Genomic DNA, 17,486 nt, shown 5'->3' on the forward strand with positions numbered 1-17,486 from the left:
GCAGAACTGATCAAGCAGAAGAATTAGCGAGCTTGAAGATAAGCTATTCAAACATATACAGTCAGAGGAGACAAAGGAAAAAATATCGATGAAGCATACTTACAGGATTTAGAAAATAGCCTCTAAAGGCAAATATAAGAGGCATTGGCCTTAAAGAGAAGGTAGAGAAAAAATAGGGATAGAAAGTTTATTCAAAGGGATAATAACAGACAACTTCCCAAGCTTAGAAAAGGTATCAATTTCCAAGTACAAGAAGGTATAGAACACCAAGAACACCAATATCAAGCATCTTTTGTCTTCACAAAGAAGACAACCTCCAAGGCATTTAATAGTCAGACTCCCAAAGGTCAAAGATAAAGAAAGGATCCTAAAAGCAGCGAAAGAGAAGAAGCAATGTATAATGAAGCTCCAACATTTCTGGTAGCAGACTTTTCAGTGGAAACCTTATAGGCCAAGAGAGACTGATATGACACATTTAGAGAGCTGAAGGAAAAAAAACTTTTACCCTAGAATAATATAGTCAGTGAAAATATCCTTTGAACATGAAGAAGACATAAAGACTTTCCCAGACAAATGAAAGATGAGGGATATCATCAACACCAGACCTGTCCTACAAGAAATGCTAAAGCGAGTACTTCAATTAGAAAAAAAAGAACATGAATAGGCAATAAGACATCATCTGTAGCTACAAAACTCACTGGCAGTGGTAAGTACACAGAAAAACACAGAATATTATAACACTATAACTGTGATGTGCAAAATACTTTTAAGTAGAAAAACTAAATAATGAACCAATCAAAAATAGTAACTACAACTACTTTTCAAGATATAGACCATCCAAGAAGACATAAATAGAAGCAACAAAAAGTTAAAAAGCAGAGGTAAGAATTAAGGTGTATAATTTTTATTAGTTTTATTTTTTCTTGTTAGTTTGCTTATGCAATCAGTGTTAAGTTTTTATCAGCTTAAAATAATGGGTTATAAGATAGCATTGGAAAGCCTCATGGTGACCTCAAATAAAAAAACATACAAGAGGTACACAAAATTAAAAAAGCAAGAAATTAAATCATACCACCAGAGAAAATCACCTTCCCTAAAAGGAAAATAGGAAGAAAGAAATAAAGGAAGAGAAGACCACAAAACAACCAGAAAACAAATAACAAAATGGCAGAAGTAAATACTAGCTTATCAAGAATAACACTGAATGTAAATGGACTAAACTTTCCAACTGAAAGACATAGATTGGCTGAATGGATGAAAAATAAACAAGACCCAATGACCTGTTGCTTATAAGAAACACACTTCACCTAAAAGACACACATAGACTGAAAATAAAGGGATGGAAAAGGATATTCCATGCCAATGGAAAGCAAAAAACAGCTGGAGCAGCTATACTTACATCAGACAGAATAGATTTCAAGACAAAAACTGTAAGAAGGGACAAAGATTGTCACTATAGAATAATAAGAGCACCCTAATATGAAGCAAATATTAGAGTTAAAGAGAGTGATAGACTCCAAACAATAACAGCTGGAGATTTCACCACCCCACTTTCAGTATTGGACAGATTTTTCCAGATAGAAAATCAACAAAGAAATATTGAACTTAATTTGCACTATAGACCAAATGGACCCAACAGATATTTATAGAACGTTTCATTCAATGGATGTAGCATACACATTCTTCTCCTCAGCACGTGGATCATTCTCAAGGATAAACCATATGTTACATCAAAAAACCAATCTTAAAACATTCAAAAATTTGAATTAATATCAAGCACCTTCTCTAACTACAATGGAATAAAACTAGAAATCAATAACAAGAGAAATTATGAAAACTATACAAACATATGTCAATTAAGATCTAAGAAAGTGAGTGCAAACCAAACCCAAAATTTGAAAAAATAATAAAGATTAGAGCAGAGATAAATGAAATTGAAATGAAGAAAACAATGCAAAGATCAATGAAACAAAAAGTTGGTTGTTTGAAAAGATAAAATTGGCAAACCTTTTGTCAGACTAAGGAAGAAAAGAGAGAAGACCTAAATAAGTTAAATCAAAGATGAAAAAAAGACATGACAACTGATACTGCAGAAATTCAAAGCATCATTAGTGGCTACTTTGAGCAACTATATGTCAATAAATTGGAAAATCTAGAAGAAACAGATATCCTAGACAAAACCTACCAAGATTTAACCATGAAAAACTTCAAAACCTAAACAGGTCAATAACAAGTAACAACATTGAAACTGTAATAAAGTCTTTTAGCAAAAAAAAAAAAAAAAAAAAGTCCGAAGGAAAAGCCCAGTATTTGATGGCTTCCCTGCTGAATCCTACCAACCATTTAAAGAAAAACTCATGTCAATTCTACTCAAACTATTCCAAAAAAAGACAGAGGAAGCAGGAATACTTTCAAACTCATTCTCCAAAGACAATATTACCCTGATACCAAAATCAGACAAAGACACATCAAAAAGGAAAACTACAGACTAATATAACTGATGAATATTGATGCAAAAATCCTCAACAAAATACTAACAACCCAAATTTGACAACACATTAAAAAGGTCATTCATCATCTCCAAGTGGGATTTATCCCTGGTATGTAAGGATGGTTCAACACATGCAAATCAATCAATGTAATACATCATACCAACAGAATGAAGGACAAAATTGATATGCACATTTCAATTAATACTGAAAAAGAATGATAAAATTTAACCTCCCTTCATGATAAAAACCCTAAAATAACTGAATATAAAAGGAACATACCTCAACATAATGAAAGCTATATATGGCAGACCCATAGCTAGTATCATACTAAATTGGAAAATACTGAAAGTCTTTTCTCTAATATCTGGAACATGCAAAAATACCTACTTTCACCACTGTTATTCAACACAGTACTGGGAGTCCTAGTTAGAGAAATCAGATAAGAGAAATAAATAAAGTGCATCCAAATTGGAGAAGGAGAAGTCAAATTATCCTTGTTTACAATGATATAATCTTATATTTGCAAAATATAGATTCCACCAAAAACTATTAGAACTGATAAATTTAGTAAAGTTTCAGTATACAAAATCAACATACAAATATCATTAGCATTCCTATATGATAACAGTAAACAATCTGAAAAAGAAATCAAGATAGTAATAACATTTACAATAGCTGAAAACAAAATAAAATACTTAGAAATTCACTTGACCAAAGAAGTGAAAGATCTTTATAATGGAAACTAGAAAACATTGAGGCAAGAAATCAAAGAAAACACAAAAACATGGAAAGATATTCCATGTTCATGAATTGGAAGAATCAATATTGTTAAAATGTCCATATTACCCAAAGCAATCTACAGATTCCATGCAATCCCTATCAAAATACCAATGGGAGGCCAAGGCAGGTGGATCATCTGAGGTCAGGAGTTCAAGACCAGCCTGGCCAATATGGTGAAAGAAACCCTGTCTCTACTAAAAACATAAAAAATTAGCCAGGCGTGGTGGTGTGTACCTGTAATCCCAGCTATTGGGGAGGCTGAAGCAGGAGAATCACTTGAACCTGGGAGGCACAGGTTGCAGTGAGCTGAGATCACACCATTGCTCTCCAGCCTGGGCAACAAGAGCAAACCTCCATCTCAAAAAAAAAGAAAAAAAGACTAACAAGGTACATTCCTTGCCAGTCATGACCCATGGTCTTAAGATGTTTATAGCTGAGGAAACAGCCTAAGATACCTACAAAAACACACCCCTACAAAAGCAAAAAGTCCAGATGTACCAATACCCGTAACAATATATGTTTTCAAGATAATTGTAGTTATGCTTTGATGTATTCAAACAGTAGAATGCCAAGGATCATTTTCTTTAAATCAATAGAATAATAAATTTTGACATGCTGTCAGCCCATGTGCACGTAGGGACAGCTTAGTTTTGTCTTTATAAGAAAAACTTAAAATGGTGCACTCCTCCTTTTGTTTTCTGAGGACACCCTACTCTGTAATGGGGTAGCTTTCAGTAAACTCTCTCTTCTCATGGCACTTTGTAACTTGCCTTAAATTCCTTCCTGCCTAAGATCCAAGAAACCTCTCTTGAGGCCTAGATTGAGACTTCTTTTTTTCTTAGTAACAAAACCAACTTTAGAAATGAAGTCAGTGAGAAGTTGTCAGATTTCATATATGTTTTGAAGGTAGAAACAAAAAGATTTGCCAATGGATTTGAGGTGTGAGAAGACAGGAGTCAAGGATGATTCAAAGGTTTTTGGTCTGAGCAACTGGAGTTAATATTTACTAAAAATAAGGAATATTCCAGGAAAGGCAAAGGGTTTGATTTGGAAATTCGTTAAGTCTGAGATGTCCAGTAGATATCAAAATGGAGATGTCGGCCATAGAATCAGCTATAAGTATTTGGAAGACAGCGAGAAGTACAGCTGGGAAATAAAGCTTGAAGTTAGTGTATAGATGGCATTTAAAAGCATGATACTCAGAAAGATCTCTCAGGTGCCAAATATATAAAGAAAATAAAAGTGAGCCAGAATTGAACTCTATAAGGTAGACAGTACAGTTATTGCATATTACAAACAAGAAAACAAATTTAGAAAATTAAAGAATTTGCTTAAAGGAGAGCAATTAGGAAGACGCCAGGATTTCAAATTAGTTCTTTGACTTCCAATTTCTTTCTTGTTTTTAATAATGCAGTGTCTTTTTTATAAACCTTTTTGTAATAGGCAAAGTTTGATCAGTACAAATGGATTCTAACCTGTTCTCTTTCTTACTGTTCCTGATTGAAAGATGTAATAACTAAAAATAAATGGAAATTTTAGTTATTTTATGGACACATGACTTTTTTCTCTGACCTAGTATAATAGCCTAAATTGTCACATTTATCCATACATTTACATCAGAAATGAGTTTGCATTTGAGACAATCTAAGTAAACGTCATCAGTCCCAAACCTAATTCTGGATTTCATTAAAATGAAGTTATGCTCTGAACATCTTATCTGATGGTGTCTTATTGATGTTCTTCTCATTCCCATTTTGGGAATGGATAGTTTATGGCTGGTTTATTGTATATTGTCTTATGCAGCTGTGATTCTAATACAGTTTCGGCACACAGTAAGAACTTAGTCAATGCTAGTTATTATTAGTAGTATTTTCAAATAACAGAGAACCTAGGCTGATGCCCTAGCTCTCCCACTGGCCCTATAATTTCAGATGCTATGTTCTCTATGAAGTTTTGTTGAATCAAATACGTTTCACATTCCTGCTTAGTACAGTAATTGTGTAATTTAAAAGTTGCACACCACCACAGCATGATTAAACTAACAGCAACAACAAAAAACACCTGTCTTCCAAAAAGGAATAAATTCTAGAAGCATAACTCCTAGAACATTAGAATGGAAAGAGACTTTATAAATCACTGATTTTAACTGCTTCAGTTTAGAGCTAAGTAGAGCTTTACACTGGAGGAAACTGAGGCCTAGAGGAGTCTGGGTACAGGGCAGCTGGGACTGGAATTCCAGCCTTCTGATGTCAAGTGCTGGGGCTCCATCCCCATATGAGAGAACAAAGAAAAGAAGAAGGTAAATTGATGCATTTGACTGGCACCCTCAAGGATTTCATTATAGTATAGATTTAGAGGAGAACAGAAAATCAGGAAAGAAATGAAAAAGGCAAATTTTCTGCAGTATTTGGGACTAAAAAGTGTTTTAAGGAGCACCATAGCCAAAGCATAGGAAGCAAACCCTATCTTCATCATTCTCTTACTAAGACATCTCCATTCCTTATGCCTCTTTTTCCTCTTCTGTAAGATGGAGATAAAGATAATTGGGCTGCTTTGAGGATTGAATGTAGTGAGATCCACAAAACATTTAAATAATGCTTGACACACAGTAAGAGCTTAGTTAATGCTAGTTATTATTAGCAGTATTTTCAAATAACAGAGAACCTAGGCTGATGCCCTAGCTTTTCCACTGGCCCTGTAATTTCAGATGCATAGCTGAATGTTTCTGAGCTTCCGTTTCGTGCTGTACAATGGCATCATGGTAGTTTGCCTGCTGATTTTATGGTGACGTCAAGCACGAGGACAAAAATGACAATGGTAAGAACAAGGGTCCGGAAAGGGAGAATATCATTTTAATAATTCTTATTTCCATGCCCTGTGTGTGGTATTCTCTTTGTAAATACCTTGTCTGAATACAGTTTTAGTCATAGTGTTGACATGATTATTACTATATTAGTTGGGAGAATTAAGAGAGCAGCTTGTTTCGATATGGAAGAAAAAGATACAGGACGCTATTAAAGACCAAATATTAGAAGTTTAAAGAATGTAATCTAATAAATTATTTTATATCAAATGAGATCTTCCTAAAGTAATTAGTGAAAAGTACTCAATCATCTAGTTTTCCTGGCACAGTGACAAGTCTAATCAGTTTGCTTTTTAAAGCAGTTGGATGGGATTTATAAAATGTTAAAATTACTGAAAGACTATGGTAATTGTGAAACTTTTCCGTATGAATACATTTTGGAATACGAAAATGGGACAGGAAATAATTTTTATTAACCAGTGGATAATTAAGAATCAGAAGCCGTGATGCTTGTTTATGAGTTCCATTTGAATTTTCTGTAGGCGCTTTTCTTCATTTATGCTTCATTTATTTTGTCTTTGAAGGTACTGTTGATTTTTAGCTCTTCTGCTTATGACACTGAATTATGAGGCTTGCATTATAAAAGCTCCCCTGAGTTAGTAACAGAATATTAACTATTGTTTGAGATAGTTACCCTTGTGAAAATACTATTTTAATTGAACAAAGGAAACATGATTAAAATTACAAAACACAGGGTGGTGGAGTGTGGCATACTTTTATATATTTATAGTCTTACTTTTTAGTGACATATTCATTACATTTTTATGTGTAATTTTCTTCACAGTTTTAAAAATTAGTCACTTTATCACTCAGGTTACTGGTGCCTAATGAAAAATTTCACATAAAAGTTTGAGTTAAGAGGAGTAAATACTAGTTCTTTCTATTGTCAAAAATCAGACATATCAGATTTCCATACTGATTTCCAATGAACTATCTCCTCCTAAAAGGAGGCCTGTAATGAATGAGGGATAAAGCAGGCTGCTTGGTAGGTTGTTCCCAAGGCAAAACTGTGATATAAGTAGGTCTTGGCATCTGCTTGTTTCTATTTCTGGGCTTGTTTCCCATTTTCTTGGTCTCTGCCTCAATTCTCCTTTGGCAGGTAGGAACTTCTTTCCTCTCAGCCTGTCCTCCCTCTCAGTTTTATTAAAACATGGACTAAAGAAGGGCTTTGATTTCAGTCCATTTTACTCTGTGTGAATTGAAGCCAGTGAATTATTTTTCCCATGGTTACTTACATTTGAAGTCTTAGCAACAGATATTGAAGAAAATACTTTCTTCTTTGTAATCTACACTTACATCCTTAATAGGTAAAGGAAGCATATTTTTAAGCAGAAAATCAAGTCTCCCTTAGTGCCTCCATGATCATGCATTTAATGCTTAAAATGGGTAATGATGACCAGCATCATAGTGAGCACTCCTATTCAAAATGCTGGTGGGATAAAGAGAGGAGATACATGAAGAATTTTGCCTTTGAGAAACAGAGGCATATTTGAGAAATCCTTGGGATTTTTTTGAGAAATCAGCATATTTAGTTCTGATTGAAACTCTCAAGCTTACTTTCAGATCTTGCTCTCTTGAATTTTATCTTTTTTTAAAAGATGATAAACAAAGCTTTTTATTTTATTTATTACTTTTTAAACTTTTATTTTCAGTTCAGGGGTACATGTGCAGGTTTGTTATATAGGTAAACTTGTGTCTTGGGGGTTTGTTGTACAGATGATTTTGTAACCCAGGTACTGAAATGGAAGAGAACCACGATCTGTATCCTCTTTAGTTGCTTATTTTATTGAATATGTCATTAAGTTTTATTTACATGGTCACTCTTCTCAGAGACAAAGAATGGTGAGTTAGAGTTATATAATATTTAAATAAGAAACATTTAAGAAGAATGACCATGTAAACATGGACCATTTGTTTCTGACATACAGTTTTCATCTCGTTAACTAGACTGTCTCTGATAGGCAAATACATTTCAATGGAACGGTAACACACTCTACCTAGAAAATGATTGTTGGAAAATCAAATATGAAATCTGAATTATTCGCAAACCGGAAAGCTCAAGATCTGTGCTCTCACCACTAGTTTAACTCTGCCCCCTTGTGCGCACAGGATGCATTGAGATGGGGCCAATAAGCTTCCTAGAAGACAAGGCAACTCCAGTGTCTTTCCTTAAAGGATTTCATTAAAATCTCCTGGAAAAATCATTTACAATTTCTGTATCTCATAGAATAATTTCATAAGGTATTCATTAAGTAATTTGATAAACATTCTGTGGAAAAATAATAAACTACATTAAATTAGAACATCTCTCTAAAATTTGTATAAACTTTATACTCTACAGTGAAAATGATATCCTCAGGAACAACTTGTGCTGCAACAGACCAATGGGTGAAAAGATAAGACATATGAATCTATACCCAGGTGATTTTTGGTATAATTCCCTGTCTTACCTCTATAATATTCTCAAGTATGACTGTACTTGCTAAAAGAGAAAACATTTTGACTTAAAATTCTAACTTAACAAGATTATTTGTTTTATTCTAATATATTTACTACAGTGCTTTAAATACCAAACAACTCTTTTTTTTTTTTATTATTATACTTTAAGTTCTAGGGTACATGTGCATAACGTGCAGGTTTGTTACATATGTATACTTATGCCATGTTGGTGTGCTGCACCCATCAACTCGTCAGCACCCATCAATTCATCATTTATATCATGTATAACTCCCCAATGCAATCCCTCCCTCCTCCCCACTCCCCCCTCCCCATGATAGGCCCCAGTGTGTGATGTTCCCCTTCCCGAGGCCAAGTGATCTCATTGTTCAGTTCCCACCTATGAGTGAGAACATGCGGTGTTTGGTTTTCTGTTCTTGTGATAGTTTGCTAAGAATGATGGTTTCCAGCTGCATCCATGTCCCTACAAAGGACGCAAACTCATCCTTTTTTATGGCTGCATAGTATTCCATGGTGTATATGTGCCACATTTTCTTAATCCAGTCTGTCACAGATGGACATTTGGGTTGATTCCAAGTCTTTGCTATTGTGAATAGTGCCGCAATAAACATACGTCTACATGTGTCTTTGTAGTAGAATAATTTATAATCCTTTGGGTATATACCCAGTAGTGGGATGGCTGGGTCATATGGTACATCTAGTTCTAGATCCTTGAGGAATTGCCATACTGTTTTCCATAATGGTTGAACTAGTTTACAATCCCACCAACAGTGTAAAAGTGTTCCTATTTCTCCACATCCTCTCCAACACCTGTTGTTTCCTGACTTCTTAATGATTGCCATTCTAACTGGTGTGAGATGGTATCTCATTGTGGTTTTGATTTGCATTTCTCTGATGGCGAGTGATGATGAGCATTTTTTCATGTGTCTGTTGGCTGTATGAATGTCTTCTTTTGAGAAATGTCTGTTCATATCCTTTCCCCACTTTTTGATGGGGTTGTTTGTTTTTTTCTCGTATATTTGTTTGAGTTCTTTGTAGATTCTGGATATTAGCCCTTTGTCAGATGAGTAGGTTGCAAAAATTTTCTCCCATTCTGTAGGTTGCCTGTTCACTCTGATGATAGTTTCTTTTGCTGTGCAAAAGCTCTTTAGTTTAATTAGATCCCATTTGTCAATTTTTGCTTTTGCTGCCGTTGCTTTTGGTGTTTTAGACATGAAGTCCTTGCCCATGCCTATGTCCTGAATGGTACTACCTAGATTTTCTTCTAGGGTTTTTATGGTATTAGGTCTAACATTTAAGTCTCTAATCCATCTTGAATTAATCTTCGTATAAGGGGTAAGGAAAGGATCCAGTTTCAGCTTTCTACTTATGGCTAGCAGATTTTCCCAGCACCATTTATTAAATAGGGAATCCTTTCCCCATTTCTTGTTTCTCTCAGGTTTGTCAAAGATCAGATGGCTGTAGATGTGCGGTATTATTTCTGAGGACTCAGTTCTGTTCCATTGGTCTATATCTCTGTTTTGGTACCAGTACCATGCTGTTTTGGTTACTGTAGCCTTGTAGTATAGTTTGAAGTCAGGTAACGTGACGCCTCCAGCTTTGTCCTTTTGACTTAGGATTGTCTTGGCAATGCGGGCTCTTTTTTGGTTCCATATGAACTTTCAAGCAGTTTTTTCCAATTCTGTGAAGAAACTCATTGGTAGCTTGATGGGGATGGCATTGAATCTATAAATAACCTTGGGCAGTATGGCCATTTTCACGATATTGATTCTTCCTATCCATGAGCATGGTATGTTCTTCCATTTGTTTGTGTCCTCTTTGATTTCACTGAGCAGTGGTTTGTAGTTCTCCTTGAAGAGGTCCTTTACATCCCTTGTAAGCTGGATTCCTAGGTATTTTATTCTCTTTGAAGCAATTGTGAATGGAAGTTCATTCCTGATTTGGCTCTCTGCTTGTCTGTTGCTGGTGTATAAGAATGCTTGTGATTTTTGCACATTAATTTTGTATCCTGAGACTTTGCTGAAGTTGCTTATCAGCTTAAGGAGATTTTGGGCTGAGACGATGGGGTTTTCTAAATATACAATCATGTCATCTGCAAACAGGGACAATTTGACTTCTTCTTTTCCTAACTGGATACCCTTGATTTCTTTCCCTTGCCTGATTGCCCTAGCCAGAACTTCCAACACTATGTTGAATAGGAGTGGTGAGAGAGGGCATCCCTGTCTTGTGCCTGTTTTCAAAGGGAATTTTTCCAGTTTTTGCCCATTCAGTATGATATTAGCTGTGGGTTTGTCATAAATAGCTCTTATTATTTTGAGGTACGTTCCATCAATACCGAATTTATTGAGCGTTTTTAGCATGAAGGGCTGTTGAATTTTGTCAAAAGCCTTTTCTGCATCTATTGAGACAATCATGTGGTTCTTGTCTTTGGTTCTGTTTATATGCTGGATTACGTTTATTGATTTGCGAATGTTGAACCAGCCTTGCATCTCAGGGATGAAGCCCACTTGATCATGGTGGATAAGCTTTTTGATGTGCTGCTGAATCCGGTTTGCCAGTATTTTATTGAGAATATTTGCATCAATGTTCATCAGGGATATTGGTCTAAAATTCTCTTTTTTTGTTGTGTCTCTGCCAGGCTTTGGTATCAGGATGATGTTGGCCTCATAAAATGAGTTAGGGAGGATTCCCTCTTTTTCTATTGATTGGAATAGTTTCAGAAGGAATGGTACCAGCTCCTCCTTGTACCTCTGGTAGAATTCAGCTGTGAATCCATCTGGTCCTGGACTTTTTTTGGTGGGTAGGCTATTAATTGTTGCCTCAATTTCAGAGCCTGCTATTGGTCTATTCAGGGATTCAACTTCTTCCTGGTTTAGCCTTGGGAGAGTGTAAGTGTCCAGGAAATTATCCATTTCTTCTAGATTTTCTAGTTGATTTGCGTAGAGGCCTTTATAGTATTCTCTGATGGTTGTTTGTATTTCTGTGGGGTCAGTGGTGATATCCCCTTTATCATTTTTTATTGCATCTATTTGATTCCTCTCTCTTTTCTTCTTTATTAGTCTTGCTAGCGGTCTGTCAATTTTGTTGATCTTTTCAAAAAACCAACTCCTGGATTCATTGATTTTTTTGGAGGGTTTTTTGTGTCTCTATCTCCTTCAGTTTGGCTCTGATCTTAGTTATTTCTTGCCTTCTGCTAGCTTTTGAATGTGATTGCTCTTGCCTCTCTAGTTCTTTTAATTGTGATGTTAGAGTGTCAATTTTAGATCTTTCCTGCTTTCTCTTGTGGGCATTTAGTGCTATAAATTTCCCTCTACACACTGCTTTAAATGTGTCCCAGAGATTCTGGTATGTTGTATCTTTGTTCTCATTGGTTTCAAAGAACATCTTTATTTCCGCTTTCATTTCGTTATGTACCCAGTAGTCATTCAGGAGCAGGTTGTTCAGTTTCCATGTAGTTGAGCAGTTTTGATTGAGTTTCTTAGTCCTGAGTTCTAGTTTGATTGCACTGTGGTCTGAGAGACAGTTTGTTATAATTTCTGTTCTTGTACATTTGCTGAGGAGTGCTTTACTTCCAATTATGTGGTCAATTTTGGAATAAGTGTGATGTGGTGCTGAGAAGAATGTATATTCTGTTGATTTGGGGTGGAGAGTTCTATAGATGTCTATTAGGTCCGCTTGGTGCAGAGATGAGTTCAATTCCTGGATATCCTTGTTAACTTTCTGTCTCGTTGATCTGTCTAATGTTGACAGTGGAGTGTTGAAGTCTCCCATTATTATTGTATGGGAGTCTAAGTCTCTTTGTAAGTCTCTAAGGACTTGCTTTATGAATCTGGGTGCTCCTGTATTGGGTGCATATATGTTTAGGAGAGTTAGCTCTTCCTGTTGAATTGATCCCTTTACCATTATGTAATGGCCTTCTTTGTCTCTTTTGATCTTTGATGGTTTAAAGTCTATTTTATCAGAGACTAGGATTGCAACCCCTGCTTTTTTTTGTTCTCCATTTGCTTGGTAGATCTTCCTCCATCCCTTTATTTTGAGCCTACGTATGTCTCTGCATGTGAGATGGGTCTCCTGAATACAGCAGACTGATGGGTCTTGACTCTTTATCCAGTTTGCCAGTCTGTGTCTTTTAATTGGAGCATTTAGTCCATTAACATTTAAGGTTAATATTGTTATGTGTGAACTTGATCCTACCATTATGATATTAACTGGTTATTTTGCTCGTTAGTTGATGCAGTTTCTTCCTAGCCTCGATGGTCTTTACATTTTGGCATGTTTTTGCGATGGCTGGTACCGGTTGTTCCTTTCCATGTTTAGGGCTTCCTTCAGGGTCTCTTGTAAGGCAGGCCTGGTGGTGATAAAATCTCTAAGCATTTGCTTATCTGTAAAGGATTTTATTTCTCCTTCACTTATGAAACTTAGTTTGGCTGGATATGAAATTCTGGGTTGAAAATTCTTTTCTTTAAGAATGTTGAATATTGGCCCCCACTCTCTTCTGGCTTGTAGAGTTTCTGCCGAGAGATCTGCTGTTAGTCTGATGGGCTTCCCTTTGTGGGTAACCCGACCTTTCTCTCTGGCTGCCCTTAAGATTTTTTCCTTCATTTCAACTTTGGTGAATCTGGCAATTATGTGTCTTGGAGTTGCTCTTCTCGAGGAGTATCTTTGTGGCGTTCTCTGTATTTCCTGAATTTGAATGTTGGCCTGCCCTACTAGGTTGGGGAAGTTCTCCTGGATGATATCCTGAAGAGTGTTTTCCAACTTGGTTCCATTTTCCCCCTCACTTTCAGGCACCCCAATCAGACGTAGATTTGGTCTTTTTACATAATCCCATACTTCTTGCAGGCTTTGCTCATTTCTTTTTCTTCTTTTTTCTTTTGGTTTCTCTTCTCGCTTCATTTCATTCATTTGATCTTCAATCGCTGATACTCTTTCTTGCAGTTGATCGAGTCGGTTACTGAAGCTTGTGCATTTGTCACGCATTTCTCGTGTCATGGTTTTCATCTCTGTCATTTCGTTTATGATCTTCTCTGCATTAATGAGTCTAGCTGTCAATTCTTCCACTCTTTTTTCAAGATTTTTAGTTTCTTTGCGCTGGGTACGTAATTCCTCCTTTAGCTCTGAGAAGTTTGATGGACTGAAGCCTTCTTCTCTCCTCTCGTCCAAGTCATTCTCTGACCAGCTTTGATCCGTTGCTGGCGATGGGCTGCGCTCCTTTGCAGGGGGAGATGCGCTCTTATTTTTTGAATTTCCAGCTTTTCTGCCCTGCTTCTTCCCCATCTTTGTGGTTTTATCTGTCTCTGGTCTTTGATGATGGTGACGTACTGATGGGGTTTTGGTATAGGTGTCCTTCCTGTTTGATAGTTTTCCTTCTGACAGTCAGAAGGACTGTCTGTTGGTCTGTTGGAGATTGCTTGAGGTCCACTCCAGACCCTGTTTGCCTGGGTATCAGCAGCAGAGGTTGCCGAAGATAGAATATTGCTGAACAGCGAGTGTACCTGTCTGATTCTTCCTTTGGAAGTTTCCTCTCAGGGGTGTACTCCACCCTGTGAGGTGTGGGGTGTCAGACTGCCCCTAGTGGGGGATTTCTCCCAGCTAGGCTACTCAGGGGTCAGGGACACACCTGAGCAGGCAGTCTGTCCGTTCTCAGATCTCAACCTCCGCGTTGGGAGATCCGCGGCTCTCCCCAAAGCTGTCAGACAGAGTCGTTGGCGTCTGCACCGGCTCCCGCTACTTCCCCTGTTGGTCTTCAGCTGTGCGCTGTCCCCAGATGTGGAGACTACAGAGACAGGCAGGCTTCCTTGAGCTGCTGTGAGCTCCACCCAGTTGGAGCTTCCCAGTGGCTTTGTTTACCTACTTAAGCCTCAGCAATGGCGGGCGCCCCTCCCCCAGCCTCGCTGCTGCCTTGCGGATAGATCGCGGCAGACTGCTGTGTTAGCAGTGAGGGAGGCTTCGTGGGCGTGGGACCCTCCCGGCCAGGTGTGGGATATATTCTCCTGGTGTGCCTGTATGCTTACAGCGCAGTATTGGGGTGGGAGTTACCCGATTTTCCAGGTGTTGTGTGTCTCAGTTCCCCTGGCTAGGAAAACGGATCCCCTTCCCCCTTGCGCTTCCAGGTGAGGCGATGCCTCGCCCTGCTTCAGCTCTCGCTGGTCAGGCTGCAGCAGCTGACCAGCACCGATTGTCCGGCACTCCCTAGTGAGATGACCCCAGTACCTCAGTTGAAAATGCAGAAATCACCGGTCTTCTGTGTTGCTCGCGCTGGGAGTTGGAGACTGGAGCTGTTCCTATTCGGCCATCTTGCTCCGCCCCTCCCAAACAACTCTTAAGTACTCATTAAAGTGAACTCTGAAGTACTCAATTAACTTTGAAAGCGAATTGACTTTTTATAGCAAAAACCTTAACAGTGTACTGACGGGTTTGTGAGATATATAGAAAGAAAACAACAATAGTAGCCAAAGATGGAAGAGGCTGCACATGGAACTAGACAGTTGTAAGACTCTGTCATAGTGAAGTGATATAATGTCAATTTAAGACTTACTATGATAAGTTAAAGATGTATAATGTGATCCCTTAATACATATATAGCCAATAAAAAACCAATAGAGGAGATAGAATAGAATACTAAAAAAGTATTTGATTAATCCAAAAGAAAGTAGTGGTGAGGACTAAAAGAATTAAAAAAAAAAAAAAACCCAGAAGGAATAACAAGAAAACATAGCAAGCTGATAGAATTAAACAAGATTCCATTAATAATTGTGTTCAAGTTAAATAGGCTAAAAACTTTATGTAGAAGGTAGGTTGTCAGACTAGGTAAGAAAAGCAACACGTAAGTATATGTTGTTTATGAGAGAGTCCCAATAAATATAAAACAAAGCCAATGGAGAAGTATAAAATACAATACACCAGGCAAATTCACACATTACTGCACAAACTAGACTTCAAGGAAATGTGCTTTACTAGAGGTAATGAGGGTCATTTCAGAGTGACAAAAGGATCAATTCATCAGGAACATAAAAACATGAAATGTATACACATATTATAACAGAGACACTATGATATAAAAAAAGGCAGAACTTAAAGAGAAACAGAAGAGTTCACAGTAATAGTTGGAGATTTTAGCACTCCACTGTCAATAATAATTAGAAGACATACACAAAAATAAAAGCATTCAGACTGATGAACAACTATAATGACAAGCAACAAAACCATCTAGAACATTGTACTCAATAACATACACATTCTTTTCTAATACATGTGGAACATTCATCAAGATAGAATACATGACAGATCATAAAACATGTTTTGGTAAGTATGTAAGAATTGAAATACACAATATAGTATTCTGAACATAAGGAAATTAAATTAGCAATTAATAAAATAAATCTACAAAATAAGAAAATATTGGGAAGCAAGCAACCATTCTTTAAGTGTGAATTAAATAATCATTAAGTATGAAATAAACATTCATTAAGTATGAATTAAATAATATGAAGACACAATATATCAAAATTTATAAGATGCAGCCAGAGCACTACTTAAAGGCAAAATTATGGCCATAAATATGTAGAGTAAGAGGCTATAAAAATAAACCATAAAAAAGAAACAAAAATTAAAAATAAAAAGTTAAACACAGAGTTACAAAAATAAGAAGTAATAAATATGAGTAGAGATAAATAAAAGAGTAAAACATGAATAAATCAATAAATTTGATATAAAAATAATAAAAGTAAGAATACCCTATCTAAATTTGTTCTCCCCTGCAAGGAAAGCAAAAGAAAACAAAACACAAAGAGAGAAAAAACACAAACTACTAATATCAGGAATGAAAGATAACACTTCACTACCAATCCTGCAAGCAATACAGATGACAGAGGAGTATCATGAATAATTTTGTGCCAATAAATTCAACAATTTAGATGTGATGGAAAAATTTCCACAACAAGCACAAGAAATTAAAAATCTATATACCTGTGTCTATTTATAAATTTGAATTTTTAGTTAAAAATTATCTTTCAAAAAATTGCCTGGCCCATAGGCTTCACAGATTCATTCCTTCAAACAAAACGCTCCTCAATTCCTTTCATCAGGACATATATCCTTGATACCAAAACCTAAAAAGGGCATTACAGGGAAAGGAACTTATAGACCATTATCTCTCTTGAAATTAGATTCAACAATTCTCAAAAATTTACAAATTAAATCCAAGAATACAAATAAATGAATAATTCATCATGGCTAAGTGGGGTTTATCCCAGGAATGCAAGGTTGACTTAACATGTCAAAAATCATTCAATGGAATTTGCCACACTAATAATAAAAGGAAAGGAAAACATAACCATGTTTATATGTGCAATGAAAGTATGACAAAACTCAGCACATATTAATGATTGAAAAGAATTCTTTCAACTTTTCTGTGTATTTCAAATATTTTTATTTTTACTTTTTATTTTATTTTTTATTTTTTGAGCTGGATTTATTTATTTTTTCACTCTGTCACCCAGGTTGGAGGGCAGTGATGGAATCTCAGCTCACCGAAATCTCTGCCTCCCAGGTTCAAGCGATCCTCCCATCCAGCCTCCCGAGTACCTGGGACCACAGTTGCATGCCACCACACCTAGCTAATTTTTTGTATCTTTTTGGTAGAAATGGGGTTTTACCATATTGCCCGGGCTGGTCTTGAATTTCTGAGCTCAGGCAATCCATCTGCCTTGGCCTGCCAAAGTGCTGGGATTACAGGCATGAGCCACTGTGCCTGGCCTATTTCAAATATTTTTAAATATACTGTTGGGAAAAAAAACTGTAGAGACATGATTATGTACAATATTATAAAAATGTAATTATCCTTAATTGATCTATAGATGCAATGTAATCCTATTAAAAATACCGGCAGGGTG

The sequence above is a fragment of the Rhinopithecus roxellana genome, chromosome 3 (assembly GCF_007565055.1).
Source record: "Rhinopithecus roxellana isolate Shanxi Qingling chromosome 3, ASM756505v1, whole genome shotgun sequence".
NCBI classification, from domain to species: domain Eukaryota; kingdom Metazoa; phylum Chordata; class Mammalia; order Primates; family Cercopithecidae; genus Rhinopithecus; species Rhinopithecus roxellana.